This window comes from Hippopotamus amphibius, chromosome 2, assembly GCF_030028045.1.
Source record: "Hippopotamus amphibius kiboko isolate mHipAmp2 chromosome 2, mHipAmp2.hap2, whole genome shotgun sequence".
In the NCBI taxonomy this organism is placed as follows: Eukaryota; Metazoa; Chordata; class Mammalia; order Artiodactyla; family Hippopotamidae; genus Hippopotamus; species Hippopotamus amphibius.
The window spans coordinates 221,291,880-221,307,871 of NC_080187.1; the positions used below are offsets into that span (position 1 = coordinate 221,291,880).

A 15,992-nucleotide genomic window follows, 5' to 3' on the forward strand; every position below is an offset into this window, starting at 1 on the left:
GCAGAACCCATGAAAGGGCCTGTCTGAGTAAACTGGCCTATCTGAGGGCCCATGATCCCTCACAGAGACCTGGGAAACCCCATTCCAGCAAGGGACCAGCCCTTCAGCTCTCACAAGAGCCAAGAGCATCTAGCTGCCAAGTCCCTGATCAAGGGTCCTTGTTGCCTCTCCCCACCTCCAGGCCTGGCCCCACATCCTCCCAACCAACACTTCTTGGAAGTCACTCAAGCACACCCCACAACTGACCATAAGCTCAGTCCATCCTCGTGCTCTGCCTCGACATGCACAGCGATCTGCGTGGTTGCTCCCCAGGGCAACACGTCATGAAATGGTGCCTCCATGGTCAGTCTTACTACACTTCAGGTCAATCGAGTTGAATTTCAAGGCCTGCATTCCGATCTGGTGGATGGGGAGCCATGTCAAGCATTCCTCCTTGGGGACCACAGAGATTCCCAAACAGGGCCAATTTCTTCTGTGGCAGCATTCCCTACTGTGGCCCGTGCAAGGCCACCAAACAACAGCCATGCAGCTACGCCCTCCTCAGCCCACATCCCGGGACCACCCCTCCCCTTCAGGTCAACAGGGCCTCACGATGGACATGATAACGGGATGCCCAAGGGCTCTGCAAAGCCTTCATGGGGGAATGGACACCCAGAAGCCTTTTCTCCTCTGGAGGGGGCTCTCTGACAAACCAGTGGCTTCCGGAGAGGACGACCAACCCAGGAGAAGCTATGGTCCTGTGTATGCATGCAGACCCCATCAGAGGCCCCATTCGGATCAAGTGGCTCCAACAAAGCACCATGATCCCTCACAGAGTCCTGGCACAACCCCATTGAAGACCACGGCATGGCTTCCAGCCCTTGAAATAACCAGCAGCATCCTGCCTCCAAGCACCTGAGGATGGGCTCCTGCCTGCCTCTCACCATCTCTAGGCAGGGGGCATGAGCCTTCCCTACTGACAGGTTTTGGGAAGCCATAAAGCACACACCACAAGGGACCATTCCCTCAGTTGGTGATCATACTCTGGCGCTAGGTGCACAGAGGTCTCTAGAGATGTTCCGCCTGGGGCCAAGGAAGAAAACACTGCCTCGATGTGCCCTCTGACTAGAATACAGCTCTAATGAAGGCATGTGAGTGCACCAGATGTGAGCCCATAAATTTGGGGCAGCAGCAGACATTCCTCCTTGGTAGGCAGGAGGTTGCCAAAAGACTACCCTGTACTGCCTGCTGTGAGGGCGGCCAGCCCATAGTTCAAAATTCTCTGGGGCCTATCGGTAGCAACCAAAAGAGCTAATCACTGCGGAACATTCTGGCTGTGGTGAGTCCATTCCAAGGCTTGGCCTGAAACACAAAATTCAAAGCAGAAAGGCTTAAGGAAAGACTCCACCCATGGCTTCAGAACATGTGGGCCCTGGCACTATGGAGCAGGATAGAAAACCAAAGGTGGCAACACATCTTGGATATGTGGAAGCCATCTACACTGGGAGGAGTCTCAAGGGATTTCCTCGAGCGAGAGGCTGCTCCAACACCCACACCCAAACCCACACACACACCCACACCCAGGGCTCTGCAATGGACCAAAAATGCAGGCCATCCTGCCCCTGGATCCCTCTGTTAGGCCTCAGCGTAATCCTATTGAGCATGATTTTTTGGTCATCAGCTCTCTTCAGGACCATATGAGTTCTCATCATCGACCCAACTGAGGCCCTCTTCACTCACCTGCGCCCTGCCACATGTGAAGGCTTACCTCAGATGCTTCCTGGAAAGAAGGATGCCTGAAGGGATGTGCCATTCTGTCGAATCCACGTGCTGGGCCAAGGCTCATGGTGATTGCCCTAGGGAACATAGGCCAAACACAGATCTTCATTTCTCTGGGGACGATGGCTGCCAAGAGGTGAGAAGGACAGCTGTGAGAACTCCAACTCCATGCTAGATGCATTGGGGCACGTGTGTGCCACACGCTCATGCATCGAATGATGCTACAAGAAATACCTGCAGCAATACATCCAGGAACATAGGGCCCAAATGTACCTCCACGCAGAGACAGGAACACATAGCTGAAACGCATACAAACAGCTCCCTACATAGCTTCCTTCCTGCCTCCCTTCCTCCAGAATGCTCTAGCTCCCTCCCCTTTGACCCTCGTCCTTGGCTCACTCCCTCCATCCATCCATACTTACAAAGATGAAGGCATGAGTGGACAGGTGGATCAATGCCATCTTATGTACCTTAATACTGTGTCAGGGGCAGATGAAATAACCAGTACGTATATGTCTCCCCAGGGAAGGACTAGCCTCATGGATCCTCCAGGCAGCACAAGGCCTGGCACCAGGTCTGCTTGGTGGGGAAAACACTGGGGGTGTTTCTGGGGGGAATGGAGACATTCCTCTGGGCCCGACCCTGGTGTGGGCAAGCGTGTGCTGGCCGATGTCACACTCGGCTTGTCCATGTGCACAACACCCAGACAATGAGGCCTTTATGTCCCACACAGTGGACATTCACAGGAGCTGGAGGGAGCTCTCTTGGTAGGCAGTGGCTCCCGTAGAGGAAGGCCAGCCCAAGAGATGCCACAGGCCTGTATCTGTATGCAGAACCCATGAAAGGGCCTGTCTGAGTAAACTGGCCTATCTGAGGGCCCATGATCCCTCACAGAGACCTGGGAAACCCCATTCCAGCAAGGGACCAGCCCTTCAGCTCTCACAAGAGCCAAGAGCATCTAGCTGCCAAGTCCCTGATCAAGGGTCCTTGTTGCCTCTCCCCACCTCCAGGCCTGGCCCCACATCCTCCCAACCAACACTTCTTGGAAGTCACTCAAGCACACCCCACAACTGACCATAAGCTCAGTCCATCCTCGTGCTCTGCCTCGACATGCACAGAGATCTGCGTGGTTGCTCCCCAGGGCAACACGTCATGAAATGGTGCCTCCATGGTCAGTCTTACTACACTTCAGGTCAATCGAGTTGAATTTCAAGGCCTGCATTCCGATCTGGTGGATGGGGAGCCATGTCAAGCATTCCTCCTTGGGGACCACAGAGATTCCCAAACAGGGCCAATTTCTTCTGTGGCAGCATTCCCTACTGTGGCCCGTGCAAGGCCACCAAACAACAGCCATGCAGCTACGCCCTCCTCAGCCCACATCCCGGGACCACCCCTCCCCTTCAGGTCAACAGGGCCTCACGATGGACATGATAACGGGATGCCCAAGGGCTCTGCAAAGCCTTCATGGGGGAATGGACACCCAGAAGCCTTTTCTCCTCTGGAGGGGGCTCTCTGACAAACCAGTGGCTTCCGGAGAGGACGACCAACCCAGGAGAAGCTATGGTCCTGTGTATGCATGCAGACCCCATCAGAGGCCCCATTCGGATCAAGTGGCTCCAACAAAGCACCATGATCCCTCACAGAGTCCTGGCACAACCCCATTGAAGACCATGGCATGGCTTCCAGCCCTTGAAATAACCAGCAGCATCCTGCCTCCAAGCACCTGAGGATGGGCTCCTGCCTGCCTCTCACCATCTCTAGGCAGGGGGCATGAGCCTTCCCTACTGACAGGTTTTGGGAAGCCATAAAGCACACACCACAAGGGACCATTCCCTCAGTTGGTGATCATACTCTGGCGCTAGGTGCACAGAGGTCTCTAGAGATGTTCCGCCTGGGGCCAAGGAAGAAAACACTGCCTCGATGTGCTCTCTGACTAGAATACAGCTCTAATGAAGGCATGTGAGTGCACCAGATGTGAGCCCATAAATTTGGGGCAGCAGCAGACATTCCTCCTTGGTAGGCAGGAGGTTGCCAAAAGACTACCCTGTACTGCCTGCTGTGAGGGCGGCCAGCCCATAGTTCAAAATTCTCTGGGGCCTATCAGTAGCAACCAAAAGAGCCACTCACTGCGGAACATTCTGGCTGTGGTGAGTCCATTCCAAGGCTTGGCCTGAAACACAAAATTCAAAGCAGAAAGGCTTAAGGAAAGACTCCACCCATGGCTTCAGAACATGTGGGCCCTGGCACTATGGAGCAGGATAGAAAACCAAAGGTGGCAACACATCTTGGATATGTGGAAGCCATCTACACTGGGAGGAGTCTCAAGGGATTTCCTCGAGCGAGAGGCTGCTCCAACACCCACACCCAAACCCACACACACACCCACACCCAGGGCTCTGCAATGGACCAAAAATGCAGGCCATCCTGCCCCTGGATCCCTCTGTTAGGCCTCAGCGTAATCCTATTGAGCATGATTTTTTGGTCATCAGCTCTCTTCAGGACCATATGAGTTCTCATCATCGACCCAACTGAGGCCCTCCTCACTCACCTGCGCCCTGCCACATGTGAAGGCTTACCTCAGATGCTTCCTGGAAAGAAGGATGCCTGAAGGGATGTGCCATTCTGTCGAATCCACGTGCTGGGCCAAGGCTCATGGTGATTGCCCTAGGGAACATAGGCCAAACACAGATCTTCATTTCTCTGGGGACGATGGCTGCCAAGAGGTGAGAAGGACAGCTGTGAGAACTCCAACTCCATGCTAGATGCATTGGGGCACGTGTGTGCCACACGCTCATGCATCGAATGATGCTACAAGAAATACCTGCAGCAATACATCCAGGAACATAGGGCCCAAATGTACCTCCACGCAGAGACAGGAACACATAGCTGAAACGCATACAAACAGCTCCCTACATAGCTTCCTTCCTGCCTCCCTTCCTCCAGAATGCTCTAGCTCCCTCCCCTTTGACCCTCGTCCTTGGCTCACTCCCTCCATCCATCCATACTTACAAAGATGAAGGCATGAGTGGACAGGTGGATCAATGCCATCTTATGTACCTTAATACTGTGTCAGGGGCAGATGAAATAACCAGTACGTATATGTCTCCCCAGGGAAGGACTAGCCTCATGGATCCTCCAGGCAGCACAAGGCCTGGCACCAGGTCTGCTTGGTGGGGAAAACCCTGGGGGTGTTTCTGTGGGGAATGGAGACATTCCTCTGGGCCCGACCCTGGTGTGGGCAAGCGTGTGCTGGCCGATGTCACACTCGGCTTGTCCATGTGCACAACACCCAGACAATGAGGCCTTTATGTCCCACACAGTGGACATTCACAGGAGCTGGAGGGAGCTCTCTTGGTAGGCAGTGGCTCCCGTAGAGGAAGGCCAGCCCAAGAGATGCCACAGGCCTGTATCTGTATGCAGAACCCATGAAAGGGCCTGTCTGAGTAAACTGGCCTATCTGAGGGCCCATGATCCCTCACAGAGACCTGGGAAACCCCATTCCAGCAAGGGACCAGCCCTTCAGCTCTCACAAGAGCCAAGAGCATCTAGCTGCCAAGTCCCTGATCAAGGGTCCTTGTTGCCTCTCCCCACCTCCAGGCCTGGCCCCACATCCTCCCAACCAACACTTCTTGGAAGTCACTCAAGCACACCCCACAACTGACCATAAGCTCAGTCCATCCTCGTGCTCTGCCTCGACATGCACAGCGATCTGCGTGGTTGCTCCCCAGGGCAACACGTCATGAAATGGTGCCTCCATGGTCAGTCTTACTACACTTCAGGTCAATCGAGTTGAATTTCAAGGCCTGCATTCCGATCTGGTGGATGGGGAGCCATGTCAAGCATTCCTCCTTGGGGACCACAGAGATTCCCAAACAGGGCCAATTTCTTCTGTGGCAGCATTCCCTACTGTGGCCCGTGCAAGGCCACCAAACAACAGCCATGCAGCTACGCCCTCCTCAGCCCACATCCCGGGACCACCCCTCCCCTTCAGGTCAACAGGGCCTCACGATGGACATGATAACGGGATGCCCAAGGGCTCTGCAAAGCCTTCATGGGGGAATGGACACCCAGAAGCCTTTTCTCCTCTGGAGGGGGCTCTCTGACAAACCAGTGGCTTCCGGAGAGGACGACCAACCCAGGAGAAGCTATGGTCCTGTGTATGCATGCAGACCCCATCAGAGGCCCCATTCGGATCAAGTGGCTCCAACAAAGCACCATGATCCCTCACAGAGTCCTGGCACAACCCCATTGAAGACCACGGCATGGCTTCCAGCCCTTGAAATAACCAGCAGCATCCTGCCTCCAAGCACCTGAGGATGGGCTCCTGCCTGCCTCTCACCATCTCTAGGCAGGGGGCATGAGCCTTCCCTACTGACAGGTTTTGGGAAGCCATAAAGCACACACCACAAGGGACCATTCCCTCAGTTGGTGATCATACTCTGGCACTAGGTGCACAGAGGTCTCTAGAGATGTTCCGCCTGGGGCCAAGGAAGAAAACACTGCCTCGATGTGCTCTCTGACTAGAATACAGCTCTAATGAAGGCATGTGAGTGCACCAGATGTGAGCCCATAAATTTGGGGCAGCAGCAGACATTCCTCCTTGGTAGGCAGGAGGTTGCCAAAAGACTACCCTGTACTGCCTGCTGTGAGGGCGGCCAGCCCATAGTTCAAAATTCTCTGGGGCCTATCAGTAGCAACCAAAAGAGCCACTCACTGCGGAACATTCTGGCTGTGGTGAGTCCATTCCAAGGCTTGGCCTGAAACACAAAATTCAAAGCAGAAAGGCTTAAGGAAAGACTCCACCCATGGCTTCAGAACATGTGGGCCCTGGCACTATGGAGCAGGATAGAAAACCAAAGGTGGCAACACATCTTGGATATGTGGAAGCCATCTACACTGGGAGGAGTCTCAAGGGATTTCCTCGAGCGAGAGGCTGCTCCAACACCCACACCCAAACCCACACACACACCCACACCCAGGGCTCTGCAATGGACCAAAAATGCAGGCCATCCTGCCCCTGGATCCCTCTGTTAGGCCTCAGCGTAATCCTATTGAGCATGATTTTTTGGTCATCAGCTCTCTTCAGGACCATATGAGTTCTCATCATCGACCCAACTGAGGCCCTCCTCACTCACCTGCGCCCTGCCACATGTGAAGGCTTACCTCAGATGCTTCCTGGAAAGAAGGATGCCTGAAGGGATGTGCCATTCTGTCGAATCCACGTGCTGGGCCAAGGCTCATGGTGATTGCCCTAGGGAACATAGGCCAAACACAGATCTTCATTTCTCTGGGGACGATGGCTGCCAAGAGGTGAGAAGGACAGCTGTGAGAACTCCAACTCCATGCTAGATGCATTGGGGCACGTGTGTGCCACACGCTCATGCATCGAATGATGCTACAAGAAATACCTGCAGCAATACATCCAGGAACATAGGGCCCAAATGTACCTCCACGCAGAGACAGGAACACATAGCTGAAACGCATACAAACAGCTCCCTACATAGCTTCCTTCCTGCCTCCCTTCCTCCAGAATGCTCTAGCTCCCTCCCCTTTGACCCTCGTCCTTGGCTCACTCCCTCCATCCATCCATACTTACAAAGATGAAGGCATGAGTGGACAGGTGGATCAATGCCATCTTATGTACCTTAATACTGTGTCAGGGGCAGATGAAATAACCAGTACGTATATGTCTCCCCAGGGAAGGACTAGCCTCATGGATCCTCCAGGCAGCACAAGGCCTGGCACCAGGTCTGCTTGGTGGGGAAAACACTGGGGGTGTTTCTGGGGGGAATGGAGACATTCCTCTGGGCCCGACCCTGGTGTGGGCAAGCGTGTGCTGGCCGATGTCACACTCGGCTTGTCCATGTGCACAACACCCAGACAATGAGGCCTTTATGTCCCACACAGTGGACATTCACAGGAGCTGGAGGGAGCTCTCTTGGTAGGCAGTGGCTCCCGTAGAGGAAGGCCAGCCCAAGAGATGCCACAGGCCTGTATCTGTATGCAGAACCCATGAAAGGGCCTGTCTGAGTAAACTGGCCTATCTGAGGGCCCATGATCCCTCACAGAGACCTGGGAAACCCCATTCCAGCAAGGGACCAGCCCTTCAGCTCTCACAAGAGCCAAGAGCATCTAGCTGCCAAGTCCCTGATCAAGGGTCCTTGTTGCCTCTCCCCACCTCCAGGCCTGGCCCCACATCCTCCCAACCAACACTTCTTGGAAGTCACTCAAGCACACCCCACAACTGACCATAAGCTCAGTCCATCCTCGTGCTCTGCCTCGACATGCACAGAGATCTGCGTGGTTGCTCCCCAGGGCAACACGTCATGAAATGGTGCCTCCATGGTCAGTCTTACTACACTTCAGGTCAATCGAGTTGAATTTCAAGGCCTGCATTCCGATCTGGTGGATGGGGAGCCATGTCAAGCATTCCTCCTTGGGGACCACAGAGATTCCCAAACAGGGCCAATTTCTTCTGTGGCAGCATTCCCTACTGTGGCCCGTGCAAGGCCACCAAACAACAGCCATGCAGCTACGCCCTCCTCAGCCCACATCCCGGGACCACCCCTCCCCTTCAGGTCAACAGGGCCTCACGATGGACATGATAACGGGATGCCCAAGGGCTCTGCAAAGCCTTCATGGGGGAATGGACACCCAGAAGCCTTTTCTCCTCTGGAGGGGGCTCTCTGACAAACCAGTGGCTTCCGGAGAGGACGACCAACCCAGGAGAAGCTATGGTCCTGTGTATGCATGCAGACCCCATCAGAGGCCCCATTCGGATCAAGTGGCTCCAACAAAGCACCATGATCCCTCACAGAGTCCTGGCACAACCCCATTGAAGACCACGGCATGGCTTCCAGCCCTTGAAATAACCAGCAGCATCCTGCCTCCAAGCACCTGAGGATGGGCTCCTGCCTGCCTCTCACCATCTCTAGGCAGGGGGCATGAGCCTTCCCTACTGACAGGTTTTGGGAAGCCATAAAGCACACACCACAAGGGACCATTCCCTCAGTGGGTGATCATACTCTGGCGCTAGGTGCACAGAGGTCTCTAGAGATGTTCCGCCTGGGGCCAAGGAAGAAAACACTGCCTCGATGTGCTCTCTGACTAGAATACAGCTCTAATGAAGGCATGTGAGTGCACCAGATGTGAGCCCATAAATTTGGGGCAGCAGCAGACATTCCTCCTTGGTAGGCAGGAGGTTGCCAAAAGACTACCCTGTACTGCCTGCTGTGAGGGCGGCCAGCCCATAGTTCAAAATTCTCTGGGGCCTATCAGTAGCAACCAAAAGAGCCACTCACTGCGGAACATTCTGGCTGTGGTGAGTCCATTCCAAGGCTTGGCCTGAAACACAAAATTCAAAGCAGAAAGGCTTAAGGAAAGACTCCACCCATGGCTTCAGAACATGTGGGCCCTGGCACTATGGAGCAGGATAGAAAACCAAAGGTGGCAACACATCTTGGATATGTGGAAGCCATCTACACTGGGAGGAGTCTCAAGGGATTTCCTCGAGCGAGAGGCTGCTCCAACACCCACACCCAAACCCACACACACACCCACACCCAGGGCTCTGCAATGGACCAAAAATGCAGGCCATCCTGCCCCTGGATCCCTCTGTTAGGCCTCAGCGTAATCCTATTGAGCATGATTTTTTGGTCATCAGCTCTCTTCAGGACCATATGAGTTCTCATCATCGACCCAACTGAGGCCCTCCTCACTCACCTGCGCCCTGCCACATGTGAAGGCTTACCTCAGATGCTTCCTGGAAAGAAGGATGCCTGAAGGGATGTGCCATTCTGTCGAATCCACGTGCTGGGCCAAGGCTCATGGTGATTGCCCTAGGGAACATAGGCCAAACACAGATCTTCATTTCTCTGGGGACGATGGCTGCCAAGAGGTGAGAAGGACAGCTGTGAGAACTCCAACTCCATGCTAGATGCATTGGGGCACGTGTGTGCCACACGCTCATGCATCGAATGATGCTACAAGAAATACCTGCAGCAATACATCCAGGAATATAGGGCCCAAATGTACCTCCACGCAGAGACAGGAACACATAGCTGAAACGCATACAAACAGCTCCCTACATAGCTTCCTTCCTGCCTCCCTTCCTCCAGAATGCTCTAGCTCCCTCCCCTTTGACCCTCGTCCTTGGCTCACTCCCTCCATCCATCCATACTTACAAAGATGAAGGCATGAGTGGACAGGTGGATCAATGCCATCTTATGTACCTTAATACTGTGTCAGGGGCAGATGAAATAACCAGTACGTATATGTCTCCCCAGGGAAGGACTAGCCTCATGGATCCTCCAGGCAGCACAAGGCCTGGCACCAGGTCTGCTTGGTGGGGAAAACACTGGGGGTGTTTCTGGGGGGAATGGAGACATTCCTCTGGGCCCGACCCTGGTGTGGGCAAGCGTGTGCTGGCCGATGTCACACTCGGCTTGTCCATGTGCACAACACCCAGACAATGAGGCCTTTATGTCCCACACAGTGGACATTCACAGGAGCTGGAGGGAGCTCTCTTGGTAGGCAGTGGCTCCCGTAGAGGAAGGCCAGCCCAAGAGATGCCACAGGCCTGTATCTGTATGCAGAACCCATGAAAGGGCCTGTCTGAGTAAACTGGCCTATCTGAGGGCCCATGATCCCTCACAGAGACCTGGGAAACCCCATTCCAGCAAGGGACCAGCCCTTCAGCTCTCACAAGAGCCAAGAGCATCTAGCTGCCAAGTCCCTGATCAAGGGTCCTTGTTGCCTCTCCCCACCTCCAGGCCTGGCCCCACATCCTCCCAACCAACACTTCTTGGAAGTCACTCAAGCACACCCCACAACTGACCATAAGCTCAGTCCATCCTCGTGCTCTGCCTCGACATGCACAGAGATCTGCGTGGTTGCTCCCCAGGGCAACACGTCATGAAATGGTGCCTCCATGGTCAGTCTTACTACACTTCAGGTCAATCGAGTTGAATTTCAAGGCCTGCATTCCGATCTGGTGGATGGGGAGCCATGTCAAGCATTCCTCCTTGGGGACCACAGAGATTCCCAAACAGGGCCAATTTCTTCTGTGGCAGCATTCCCTACTGTGGCCCGTGCAAGGCCACCAAACAACAGCCATGCAGCTACGCCCTCCTCAGCCCACATCCCGGGACCACCCCTCCCCTTCAGGTCAACAGGGCCTCACGATGGACATGATAACGGGATGCCCAAGGGCTCTGCAAAGCCTTCATGGGGGAATGGACACCCAGAAGCCTTTTCTCCTCTGGAGGGGGCTCTCTGACAAACCAGTGGCTTCGGGAGAGGACGACCAACCCAGGAGAAGCTATGGTCCTGTGTATGCATGCAGACCCCATCAGAGGCCCCATTCGGATCAAGTGGCTCCAACAAAGCACCATGATCCCTCACAGAGTCCTGGCACAACCCCATTGAAGACCACGGCATGGCTTCCAGCCCTTGAAATAACCAGCAGCATCCTGCCTCCAAGCACCTGAGGATGGGCTCCTGCCTGCCTCTCACCATCTCTAGGCAGGGGGCATGAGCCTTCCCTACTGACAGGTTTTGGGAAGCCATAAAGCACACACCACAAGGGACCATTCCCTCAGTTGGTGATCATACTCTGGCACTAGGTGCACAGAGGTCTCTAGAGATGTTCCGCCTGGGGCCAAGGAAGAAAACACTGCCTCGATGTGCTCTCTGACTAGAATACAGCTCTAATGAAGGCATGTGAGTGCACCAGATGTGAGCCCATAAATTTGGGGCAGCAGCAGACATTCCTCCTTGGTAGGCAGGAGGTTGCCAAAAGACTACCCTGTACTGCCTGCTGTGAGGGCGGCCAGCCCATAGTTCAAAATTCTCTGGGGCCTATCAGTAGCAACCAAAAGAGCCACTCACTGCGGAACATTCTGGCTGTGGTGAGTCCATTCCAAGGCTTGGCCTGAAACACAAAATTCAAAGCAGAAAGGCTTAAGGAAAGACTCCACCCATGGCTTCAGAACATGTGGGCCCTGGCACTATGGAGCAGGATAGAAAACCAAAGGTGGCAACACATCTTGGATATGTGGAAGCCATCTACACTGGGAGGAGTCTCAAGGGATTTCCTCGAGCGAGAGGCTGCTCCAACACCCACACCCAAACCCACACACACACCCACACCCAGGGCTCTGCAATGGACCAAAAATGCAGGCCATCCTGCCCCTGGATCCCTCTGTTAGGCCTCAGCGTAATCCTATTGAGCATGATTTTTTGGTCATCAGCTCTCTTCAGGACCATATGAGTTCTCATCATCGACCCAACTGAGGCCCTCCTCACTCACCTGCGCCCTGCCACATGTGAAGGCTTACCTCAGATGCTTCCTGGAAAGAAGGATGCCTGAAGGGATGTGCCATTCTGTCGAATCCACGTGCTGGGCCAAGGCTCATGGTGATTGCCCTAGGGAACATAGGCCAAACACAGATCTTCATTTCTCTGGGGACGATGGCTGCCAAGAGGTGAGAAGGACAGCTGTGAGAACTCCAACTCCATGCTAGATGCATTGGGGCACGTGTGTGCCACACGCTCATGCATCGAATGATGCTACAAGAAATACCTGCAGCAATACATCCAGGAACATAGGGCCCAAATGTACCTCCACGCAGAGACAGGAACACATAGCTGAAACGCATACAAACAGCTCCCTACATAGCTTCCTTCCTGCCTCCCTTCCTCCAGAATGCTCTAGCTCCCTCCCCTTTGACCCTCGTCCTTGGCTCACTCCCTCCATCCATCCATACTTACAAAGATGAAGGCATGAGTGGACAGGTGGATCAATGCCATCTTATGTACCTTAATACTGTGTCAGGGGCAGATGAAATAACCAGTACGTATATGTCTCCCCAGGGAAGGACTAGCCTCATGGATCCTCCAGGCAGCACAAGGCCTGGCACCAGGTCTGCTTGGTGGGGAAAACACTGGGGGTGTTTCTGGGGGGAATGGAGACATTCCTCTGGGCCCGACCCTGGTGTGGGCAAGCGTGTGCTGGCCGATGTCACACTCGGCTTGTCCATGTGCACAACACCCAGACAATGAGGCCTTTATGTCCCACACAGTGGACATTCACAGGAGCTGGAGGGAGCTCTCTTGGTAGGCAGTGGCTCCCGTAGAGGAAGGCCAGCCCAAGAGATGCCACAGGCCTGTATCTGTATGCAGAACCCATGAAAGGGCCTGTCTGAGTAAACTGGCCTATCTGAGGGCCCATGATCCCTCACAGAGACCTGGGAAACCCCATTCCAGCAAGGGACCAGCCCTTCAGCTCTCACAAGAGCCAAGAGCATCTAGCTGCCAAGTCCCTGATGAAGGGTCCTTGTTGCCTCTCCCCACCTCCAGGCCTGGCCCCACATCCTCCCAACCAACACTTCTTGGAAGTCACTCAAGCACACCCCACAACTGACCATAAGCTCAGTCCATCCTCGTGCTCTGCCTCGACATGCACAGAGATCTGCGTGGTTGCTCCCCAGGGCAACACGTCATGAAATGGTGCCTCCATGGTCAGTCTTACTACACTTCAGGTCAATCGAGTTGAATTTCAAGGCCTGCATTCCGATCTGGTGGATGGGGAGCCATGTCAAGCATTCCTCCTTGGGGACCACAGAGATTCCCAAACAGGGCCAATTTCTTCTGTGGCAGCATTCCCTACTGTGGCCCGTGCAAGGCCACCAAACAACAGCCATGCAGCTACGCCCTCCTCAGCCCACATCCCGGGACCACCCCTCCCCTTCAGGTCAACAGGGCCTCACGATGGACATGATAACGGGATGCCCAAGGGCTCTGCAAAGCCTTCATGGGGGAATGGACACCCAGAAGCCTTTTCTCCTCTGGAGGGGGCTCTCTGACAAACCAGTGGCTTCCGGAGAGGACGACCAACCCAGGAGAAGCTATGGTCCTGTGTATGCATGCAGACCCCATCAGAGGCCCCATTCGGATCAAGTGGCTCCAACAAAGCACCATGATCCCTCACAGAGTCCTGGCACAACCCCATTGAAGACCACAGCATGGCTTCCAGCCCTTGAAATAACCAGCAGCATCCTGCCTCCAAGCACCTGAGGATGGGCTCCTGCCTGCCTCTCACCATCTCTAGGCAGGGGGCATGAGCCTTCCCTACTGACAGGTTTTGGGAAGCCATAAAGCACACACCACAAGGGACCATTCCCTCAGTGGGTGATCATACTCTGGCGCTAGGTGCACAGAGGTCTCTAGAGATGTTCCGCCTGGGGCCAAGGAAGAAAACACTGCCTCGATGTGCTCTCTGACTAGAATACAGCTCTAATGAAGGCATGTGAGTGCACCAGATGTGAGCCCATACATTTGGGGCAGCAGCAGACATTCCTCCTTGGTAGGCAGGAGGTTGCCAAAAGACTACCCTGTACTGCCTGCTGTGAGGGCGGCCAGCCCATAGTTCAAAATTCTCTGGGGCCTATCAGTAGCAACCAAAAGAGCCACTCACTGCGGAACATTCTGGCTGTGGTGAGTCCATTCCAAGGCTTGGCCTGAAACACAAAATTCAAAGCAGAAAGGCTTAAGGAAAGACTCCACCCATGGCTTCAGAACATGTGGGCCCTGGCACTATGGAGCAGGATAGAAAACCAAAGGTGGCAACACATCTTGGATATGTGGAAGCCATCTACACTGGGAGGAGTCTCAAGGGATTTCCTCGAGCGAGAGGCTGCTCCAACACCCACACCCAAACCCACACACACACCCACACCCAGGGCTCTGCAATGGACCAAAAATGCAGGCCATCCTGCCCCTGGATCCCTCTGTTAGGCCTCAGCGTAATCCTATTGAGCATGATTTTTTGGTCATCAGCTCTCTTCAGGACCATATGAGTTCTCATCATCGACCCAACTGAGGCCCTCCTCACTCACCTGCGCCCTGCCACATGTGAAGGCTTACCTCAGATGCTTCCTGGAAAGAAGGATGCCTGAAGGGATGTGCCATTCTGTCGAATCCACGTGCTGGGCCAAGGCTCATGGTGATTGCCCTAGGGAACATAGGCCAAACACAGATCTTCATTTCTCTGGGGACGATGGCTGCCAAGAGGTGAGAAGGACAGCTGTGAGAACTCCAACTCCATGCTAGATGCATTGGGGGACGTGTGTGCCACACGCTCATGCATCGAATGATGCTACAAGAAATACCTGCAGCAATACATCCAGGAACATAGGGCCCAAATGTACCTCCACGCAGAGACAGGAACACATAGCTGAAACGCATACAAACAGCTCCCTACATAGCTTCCTTCCTGCCTCCCTTCCTCCAGAATGCTCTAGCTCCCTCCCCTTTGACCCTCGTCCTTGGCTCACTCCCTCCATCCATCCATACTTACAAAGATGAAGGCATGAGTGGACAGGTGGATCAATGCCATCTTATGTACCTTAATACTATGTCAGGGGCAGATGAAATAACCAGTACGTATATGTCTCCCCAGGGAAGGACTAGCCTCATGGATCTTCCAGGCAGCACAAGGCCTGGCACCAGGTCTGCTTGGTGGGGAAAACACTGGGGGTGTTTCTGGGGGGAATGGAGACATTCCTCTGGGCCCGACCCTGGTGTGGGCAAGCGTGTGCTGGCTGATGTCACACTCGGCTTGTCCATGTGCACAACACCCAGACAATGAGGCCTTTATGTCCCACACAGTGGACATTCACAGGAGCTGGAGGGAGCTCTCTTGGTAGGCAGTGGCTCCCGTAGAGGAAGGCCAGCCCAAGAGATGCCACAGGCCTGTATCTGTATGCAGAACCCATGAAAGGGCCTGTCTGAGTAAACTGGCCTATCTGAGGGCCCATGATCCCTCACAGAGACCTGGGAAACCCCATTCCAGCAAGGGACCAGCCCTTCAGCTCTCACAAGAGCCAAGAGCATCTAGCTGCCAAGTCCCTGATCAAGGGTCCTTGTTGCCTCTCACCACCTCCAGGCCTGGCCCCACATCCTCCCAACCAACACTTCTTGGAAGTCACTCAAGCACACCCCACAACTGACCATAAGCTCAGTCCATCCTCGTGCTCTGCCTCGACATGCACAGAGATCTGCATGGTTGCTCCCCAGGGCAACACGTCATGAAATGGTGCCTCCATGGTCAGTCTTACTACACTTCAGGTCAATCGAGTTGAATTTCAAGGCCTGCATTCCAATCTGGTGGATGGGGAGCCATGTCAAGCATTCCTCCTTGGAGACCACAGAGATTCCCAAACAGGGCCAATTTC

At 54.3% G+C, this 15,992-nt stretch overlaps 6 non-coding genes across 6 annotated transcripts; all 6 read right to left on the bottom strand.

Moving 5' to 3' along the window:
- Positions 1-1,616: 1,616 nt before the first annotated feature.
- Positions 1,617-1,697, bottom strand: LOC130847399 (small nucleolar RNA SNORD115). Its single transcript, XR_009052163.1, has one exon. It is a non-coding gene; the product is annotated as a small nucleolar RNA SNORD115 (small nucleolar RNA).
- Positions 1,698-4,203: 2,506 nt separating this feature from the next.
- LOC130847401 (small nucleolar RNA SNORD115) lies at positions 4,204-4,284 on the bottom strand. The gene has a single exon (XR_009052165.1). It is a non-coding gene; the product is annotated as a small nucleolar RNA SNORD115 (small nucleolar RNA).
- A 2,506-nt stretch (positions 4,285-6,790) lies between these two features.
- On the bottom strand, positions 6,791-6,871 carry LOC130847402 (small nucleolar RNA SNORD115). Its single transcript, XR_009052166.1, has one exon. It is a non-coding gene; the product is annotated as a small nucleolar RNA SNORD115 (small nucleolar RNA).
- Positions 6,872-9,377: 2,506 nt separating this feature from the next.
- LOC130847403 (small nucleolar RNA SNORD115) lies at positions 9,378-9,458 on the bottom strand. Its single transcript, XR_009052167.1, has one exon. It is a non-coding gene; the product is annotated as a small nucleolar RNA SNORD115 (small nucleolar RNA).
- Positions 9,459-11,964: 2,506 nt separating this feature from the next.
- On the bottom strand, positions 11,965-12,045 carry LOC130847404 (small nucleolar RNA SNORD115). The gene has a single exon (XR_009052168.1). It is a non-coding gene; the product is annotated as a small nucleolar RNA SNORD115 (small nucleolar RNA).
- A 2,506-nt stretch (positions 12,046-14,551) lies between these two features.
- On the bottom strand, positions 14,552-14,632 carry LOC130847405 (small nucleolar RNA SNORD115). The gene has a single exon (XR_009052169.1). It is a non-coding gene; the product is annotated as a small nucleolar RNA SNORD115 (small nucleolar RNA).
- Between the last annotated feature and the right edge of the window lie 1,360 nt (positions 14,633-15,992).